This window comes from Mastomys coucha, unplaced genomic scaffold, assembly GCF_008632895.1.
Source record: "Mastomys coucha isolate ucsf_1 unplaced genomic scaffold, UCSF_Mcou_1 pScaffold6, whole genome shotgun sequence".
Taxonomy (NCBI): domain Eukaryota; kingdom Metazoa; phylum Chordata; class Mammalia; order Rodentia; family Muridae; genus Mastomys; species Mastomys coucha.
In genome coordinates this window covers 2443976-2452238 of record NW_022196912.1, presented here as the reverse complement: position 1 = coordinate 2452238, position 8263 = coordinate 2443976, and the positions used below count along the sequence as shown (strand labels likewise).

Below are 8263 nucleotides of genomic sequence, written 5' to 3'. Positions count from 1 at the left end.
TCTGTAGACCAGGCTGGCCTCAAACTCAGAAATCCACCTGCCTCTGACTCCCAAGTGCTGGGATTAAAAGTGTGCACCACTACCCCCCAGCTCTTATTCTTTTTTATTTCAATGTTTGATACTTCCAAGTAAAATGAAGTCATCTATGGGATTGTATAACTTTAGAAATAAACAAATTACAATTAATGTGGTCCTATTTGATTGCATAACCACACTATATATACAACTAATAGTGATGTCAACTTTAAAAAACTCAAATTTAAATAAATCATATAATAAAGAAGTGGATATTTTCTACAACAAAATAGGACTCTATGTTCTGAGTGATTGCTTTTAGATTTACTATTCAGTACATATAAGTAGATAGATAGATAGATAGATAGATAGATAGATAGATAGATAGATAGCGTGTGTGTATTTGTATGAATTTGTAAGCTGAGAAAAGATCATTCATTCTTAACTGATTTGATTACTCTGCTTGATTGAAAGATTTACAAGGTCCAAATGAAACTTTTTATGGTGCATAAATATACAGATTCATTTCTATGCTTTGGGCTTCCTTATAGATATACATATATAATAGAAATCTTTCCTGTGTGTTTAAGAAAACACACCAGATTATGGATTATAACAAACAACCACAGGAATATTCAACATTACATTTGGTAGAAGATTCAAGAAAAATCACTTACTTCTTTTTAAACCAAATCACTTATAAAAATCAATAGTTTCCTTTTTCTCACAAGCTAAAAATTCTATTGATTTATATTATACGTGATATCGAGGCTCAAGTATTAAATGGAAAGTTATTTATTCATATGGAAATAACTGAGAATTATAGAAAAAATATGGAATCCTTACAAATGACTGTAAGCACATTTCTGATAAAAACTTAAACATGTACTGTCAGACCATAAAAATTCCTACCAGTAATTTATCATCCAGAAAGTATTTTCATTTCTATGATACGAATTATATTCACAAAACTCCTCAAGAAGAACTCATTACTCCTAAATTTGTAGTTTGGGTTTAAATTATAATGAGGGGGAGACAGAGACAGAGACACAGAGAGACAGAAGCAGAGACAGGGACAAAGACAGGAGGGTAAGAAAATAGCTAAACCCTGTGCACTTCTTTGGAGCCTTCAAAGGTCAGGGAGGGAATACAAGTCCAACCATATAGTACATTTGCTTCTAAAGAAACCCAAAGCCCATGGATTTTCCCACGTGAAAACATACATCTTACTAAGGTTAGGAGGTTGATGGTCCCCACTTTGTGCCCAGGAATATTTTAAATTCTGGCAGCAGGAACCATCTGGAACTGAGCTTCATAAAGGTGTTGTCTTTCTGAGGGAGAAGGACATGAGAGACACTAAAAGAAACTACCCAGGTGTCCAAGTCATTATGGGGACATTTGTCTCCCTAGACTTTTACAGAAAGTAGTGGAAAAGCTCCCAGGGGAGAAACATAGACATTGCTATTTTGGTCTTGCCAGGAAAGGTGAACATTGGGGATTTTCGATGGAGGCTGTTTAAAAAGAGAAAAAGACAAAGTACTGCTTTATATTCTTCTAATTTGCGGCAATGTTTAGAAAAAATACACAGAAGCATATCAGTTTTATAAAAATGTTTTAATATAACAAAAGAAATTTTAGAAAATGAGATGCATAATATTGAGGTGCATATACCTAACAGAATGATCACTACATTCATTAAAAAAAAAAAAAAAAGAATTGTTTTGTAGGCAGTATTGTCCAAAATACCAAAGCAGCAAGTGCATACATAGGTGGACCCTATCCTCTATGGCAGTTAATGTGAGTGATAAGCTGAAGAAAGTCTATCTTGAGAACAAGGCAAAAAGACAGACATAGAAAACAGCAGGCTGAGGAGGGACAACTTTAAGAAGTCTTCCTGAAAACAGGATTTGATAAAAAATTATATATGTGTAACTGGGAGAAACCTAGCTGGCAAACGCAACCTAAAAAAAGAAAAACAATACAACACTGTGAAGACAATGGGATACTTTACTTTAAATAGCTTTTGCCCAAATTCTCCTTTTATTTATAGAACAAACTTAATTCAGCTCAAGAAAGCAATTGGCAAAACTGAATTGCTTTTAATCAGACTGTTACAGTTCACAAATAAGGAGAATTCTCAGACATTCCTCAAACACAGAAATTTATTGGCTACAGCAATGTTATACTCTCTCTGTTGCCTCCATATTATATCTAGAATACTCACTATATCTGGAGTGGTGTGTGTGTGTGTGTGTGTGTGTGAGAGAGAGAGAGAGAGAGAGACAGAGAGAGAGAGAGAGAGAGAGAGAGAGGGAGAGAGAGAGAAGGAGAAAGAGAGAGAGAGACAGAGGCAGAGACAGAGAGACAGAGACAGAGAGACAGAGACAGAGAGACAGACAGAGACAGAGACAGAGAGACCACAACAGAGAAAAATAAAGACAAAGACAATGAATCCATATTTATTTACTTATGTGTGTTATGAATGTAGCATGTGTGTGCTTTGTATGCATATGTGTACAGTTATCTGTGACTGTGCATGTATATGGATGCCAGAGGAGGACATTAAGACACTCCTCTGTAACGTTCCACCTTATTCCTTTGTATCATGGTCTCTCACTGAAGTTGGAGCTTGTTTTTTTTTTCAGTTTGGCTGGTAGTCAGAAAGCCTCAGCCTCAGACCAACCCACACCTCTGTGATAAAGGAGTACAAGGGACCATATCAATCTTGTTATATTAGTGCTAAGACCAGAACTTTAGTCTTGTGGTATACTTGAGCCCCTTTTAATTATATGCCCAAGAGGTCTTGAGAAAGAGCTATTCCCAGTTTTTTGAGAAACCATCAAATTTATTTCCAAAGTTGTTGTAGAAGTTGGCACTCCCACCAGGAATGGAAGAATGTTCCCTTGCTCCACATCCTTGTCAGCATATGTTATCACATGAGTTTTTCATCTTAGCCATTCTGAAGGGTGTAAGATGGAATCTCAGAGTCATTTTGATCTGCCTTGACTGATGACTAAAGATATTGAACATGCCTTTATGTGCTTCTAGGCCATTCGAGATTCTTCTGTTGAGAATTCTCTGTTTAGTTCCATCCCCACTTTTTAATTTGGTTATTTGGTTTGCTGGTGTATAATTTTTTGAGTCCCTTTTTATATTTTGGACATTAGACCTCTGTGGGATATAGTGTTGGTGAAGATTTTTCTCATGGGATACTTGCTCAACTACATTCACAGCATCTTTATTCATAGCCAGAAACATAGCATAACATAAGCATAACAGCCCAGATGTCTGTCAACTAAAGAACAGCTAAAGAAAATGTGAGACATTTATACAAAGCAATACTACTTGGGTATTAAGAACAAAGACATCATGAAATTTGCAGGAAAATGGATTGACTTGAGACTATAATCCTTAGTGAAGTAACCCAGGCCCAGAAACACATACCTAGAATGTACTCACTTATAGGTGAACATTAGCTATAAAGTGCAAGATAATCATGCTACAATTCAAAAACCCAAAGAAACTAAGTAATAAGGAGGGCACAAGGGAGGATGCTCAAATCTCACTCAGAATGGGAAATAAAGTAGACATTGTAAGTGAATGGAGGGAAGAAACAGGATGGGAGAGTGGGTGAAAAGGGGAACTGGGGTGGGGCTCAAGTATGGGGAGAGGAGGGGTGGGAGTGGACTGGGAGAGAGAAAGGAAATTGGTAGGAGGGCATCTCTGGGAATAGCTAGAGCCCTTGCTGAGGGAATAGGGCTGAGGGAAGCTCCTGGAATGTATGGGGTTGATCGTAGCTGAGGTTAGTGAGACTGAAATGGCCATTGCATGCAGTGGTGTAGCCCACCGGACTTCCAGTGGAAGGAAAAACATCAACCCACTCACAAAACCTTCAACTCAAAATGGGTGCTTCGTTTGAGTTATGAAGGGATAAGGATGCAGTAGTGATTAAGGGAATAACCAGTGAATGACTGGCCCAATGTGAGACCCATTCCATGGGAGAGAGGTTATCTCTGACATTATTAATGACACTTGGCTACACTTGCAGACAAGGGCCTAACATAACTGTCTCATGAGAGACTTCTTCCAGCAACTGATGGACTGAGAGACTCAGAGACCTGAAGTGAAGCAAAACATCAGCTGAAGCTCAGTTAGTCTTAAGGAATTGGGGATAGGATTGAGGGAGCCAAAGGTTCAAGTATACCATGAGAACACCTAGAGAGTCAACTAACTTGGGCCCATGGGGGCACACAGAGACTAAACCACCAACCTAAATGCTTGCGGGGGCTAGTCCTAGAACCTCTACATATTTGTAACTGATGTGTAGCTTGGTCTTCATGTGGGTCCCCTAACAATTGAAGTGGTGGCTGTCTCTAACTCTGTTGCCTGCCACTAGAACCCTTTCTATTAGCTAGACTTCCTGGTTGGGGTTCAGTGGGAAGGATGCATTTCATTGATGTCCTATGACAGGGTGGTAAGCGAGGGAGCTTCCCTTTCTCTGAAGAAAGAGCAAAGGGTAATAGGGAGAAATCTGTGAGAGTGGGACTGGGAGGTAGTGGGGAGGGAGGGCTGTGGTCAGGGATGTAACGTGAATAAGAAATTAATCAATGAAAAAATAGGCAATAGAAACAAAAGCCAAAGCCTCAGTGTTCATGCTTGCACAGCAAATTCTCTTAAATTTTAAGCCTCCACACCCCCCTCTCTCTGGCCTCCCATGATAGGTAAAGCTTGTACTAAGTATTTCACAGGATCACAGATGCCTGACTTAACAGTGAAAATGAAGAAACTAATTCTCTCAGTTGGTTGTTCTTTATGGAGTTTGAGTGCCTGCTTTGAACAAAGTATTATATCCAGTTATGTTCTTGTGGGTGGCTGTTGACATGTGTGGGGTAAGATTCTCCCCACAACTTCTCACAAGTATTCTTTCACTACAACACTTTTTAAAAATAATATTTTATTTAAATATTAGAAAGTATCTTACACTTATACAAAGCATTTTGATGATGTATACTCCTCCACACTTCCCTAGTACCTCCTACTCAGTCTCTGTTGTTCCCATTTTTTCTTACATTTATAACTCCTGGAGTTCAGTAAGCGTTGCCCATATGTACGCAGGTATAGGGACATCCACAGGGACATGGGAAACCAACCTACCAGTGACCACACCCTACTCTTTCTCCTTCCATAGCCGTCAACAGCTCCTCCACAAAGTGTGAACCTCAAGTCCCCATCTCCACAAAGTAGGTTTTTGCTGATAGCAACCTATAGGTTAGATCATAGTTTTCGTGTAAATCAGTGGGTGTATGTGTGCCTGAGTACATTCACATGAGCACACGCATGCGCGCGCGCGCGAGCACACACACACACACACACACACACACATACACACACACAAGCACATACACTTTCGAAAGAATTACCTAAAATATTGAATTTCATTTCCTCTAGATACTCTGGTGTTTTCTGTGTTATATTCATTTGTTAAAACAAATTCTGGGCTATCAAATGTGTTTTAGAGCGAACAAGATGGAAACAGCTCAGAAAACACTAAAGGTCAGATGATCATCAATTATGGATTCTTCACATTCCTTATTTTCCTTTGAATGTTAATTTTTGTGTTCCTGGGGAATGAGCAATAAAATGAGACAAAAAGTAAAAGGAAAACAATTCTATCTCTATTCAAATATAATCCAACAGACTTAGAATGTTGACTTGATGAGACTCAAAGCTTAAAATAGGTGACAGACAAATATGTGTACTAGATATTCACTGAATATTCTTTCTAAATGAAGTATAATCAAAATAAAAATCAGTCCTTTCTATGCATGGTCAACCTATATAGTCTTATATCTTAGGAGTATCTCTGAATATATGGTAAGGAAAGAGAAAGCATATATATTGAACTGAAAAAAAAGATTTGTATATCTTGAATTTTTTTGAAGAGTTAAAACTGTAAATTAAGAAGACATCTCATTGCTATGGCAAAGCTCAAATAGATGTTTGCCTTTCAACTTGCATCTGTGTGATGGTCCCTAACTAGACATATATGTGATTTCAGTTGTGAAGTTCCGTCATAACTTTACTATGAATATTACTCAAGAGACATATTGAGTTAAGCAACAGAGTCATCATAGAATTAAATTAGTTCTAACCATTTCAGCAGATACTGAGGTTAGGAAAATTTAAATATAACACTTCTGGCATGGTATGTGTTCTATAATACCCCTTTAAACTAATTGCCCTTGAAATTTCTAGTACTTCAAATTAATACTTTGCAGAAATACTATCATAGTTCAGTAATTAAAATTTGTGGAAGGTAGCCATGTATAAGAATTTATTTCAACAAGTGCTTCATGATTGAGTACATAAGAATCCAAAGCACTTGGCTCCTAAAGGAATACAACTACAGCACAATACTGAGACACATGTGTATTAAATGATTTTAATGTGCAAACTACATTCATAACATTAGCTTTTAAACTTCAAGTTTTAACAGCATAGGAAAGCAGACTAAAAGTCAGCTAGTAAATAAGGTAATATTTGTATAAGACTATTCCAAAGCTTAAAAGGGAAAATTCAAATTTCATGTCTCTTGTACATAAATGAAAAAAATCTGCAGAAAGCATCTCTTTGTTATAAAAGTTGAAATCAACTTTGTAATTTTTATGGTGTTTATAATTTTCTACTGGATTTTTATCCCATTTACATTTTTTTCTTGGCTATTGTAGTTCCATAATTAGCTTTTATGGTAACTAGAAACAAGGAAGGAAGATCAGATTTTAAATAATCTAATGTGGTTTCAAGTTTTAAATTATTATGAATATGTAAATTGCTAGAATGAAGGTTTAGTAAATAACATACTGTGATAGAAAATGACTTTGTCTGGTGCGAGGAAACTAATATTCAAGGATTAGCTCTTTAGACTGCAGTTTTAGCCAAATAGTTTGATTCACAGGGGATGGACAAGAGGAACAGTAAAGATCCATTTTGAGTAATTCATGGAATGACTGAATAATACAATCTAAATTAAATGTCAATCCTATCTTTCTGTAATTCACCTCATAAAAGAGTTGGATTCTAGAAACTTATAAATTTGCTAAATTTCTACTTTAGTAATAAACTCAAACTCAGTGAAAGTATATAATAAATCAGACAAACTGAGTACATTAATAATACAGCAGGATGTAAGACATCAAATGCACAACTCTCCTAAAACTATAAGAACAAATATATGAAAGAACCCTAAAATATTACTCACAGCTTTTTGGGGTTGGGGGATCAAGGCTGATGAGGGCATTGTATGGTTATGATTTTTCTGTACCTTTTATTTATTTTTTTAATGTCACATATAGTACTTAAATAAAGAAATTTTAAAAAATGTTAGAAAATACAAAAATACCATGCTAATTTCCTTTTGAAAATTTCCCTGTGAGCTCAGAACCTAAGGAATGAGACAGTTATGTAAAAACTTCAGAACAAAAGTTTGAAAGCTTATTGCCTCACACTGCAGAGAGTAAGGGGAGGTACTCCACCGGTACAGAGCAGATGAGAACATGAGAACGGCAGTGGAAATACTGGCTAATAGAACCAGTTTTAAAATACTATTGAAAATCAAGTCAAGTAGCCATGTCAGCTCTCAGCTTAGGAGAGAGACTGCTGATGGCAAACCTCAATAGCTCTCACGGTGGATGCTGACTGAAAACCTGAGCAATTGCTATGAGGTAACATTTCAGTGGCTGTGACAGCTTTCTGACACTGGGTATGCTCATTTTAAGTGAACCCCTAGTTGAAAAAAGGTTGGTAAGAATGTTTTTTTATTTGTTTACTAGCATATGAATATCATAACACAGCATGTTTCATTATATGCCTCAACGCAATGGTAAAAGAAAAAGAAAAAAAAAAAAACCAAAAGGTCAAGCCATTCAACTGTACGTCAATCATGAGTTGCCACATAATCCCCTCACCAACTCATTCGATCTCAACAGTGTTCTACAGTGAGCCAAACAAGGGAAATTTAGTAGTAAGGAAATGTCTATTTATAGTGGGCTAGGGTGGTGTAACATCTTCATCCCAACTAAGATATGCATCCTCCATCTTCACAGTAAGAAGACACACTTAAGTGCTTGGAGCAGCAGTCAGCCTGCTATTGAAAATGTTTACTGATATGTTTGCACATGTGAATATAAATGAATCCTGAGGGCCTGGAGTTCTAGGCAACTGTGCTGTGAGGACTCCTTTCCAAATGCAG

The 8263-nt window shown here is 36.9% G+C and overlaps 1 protein-coding gene across 29 annotated transcripts in view; it reads right to left on the bottom strand.

The window, feature by feature from the left end:
* Positions 1–8263, bottom strand: part of Nrxn1 (neurexin 1) — a 1104407-nt gene that overhangs the window by 642719 nt on the left and 453425 nt on the right. The window lies entirely within an intron of this gene.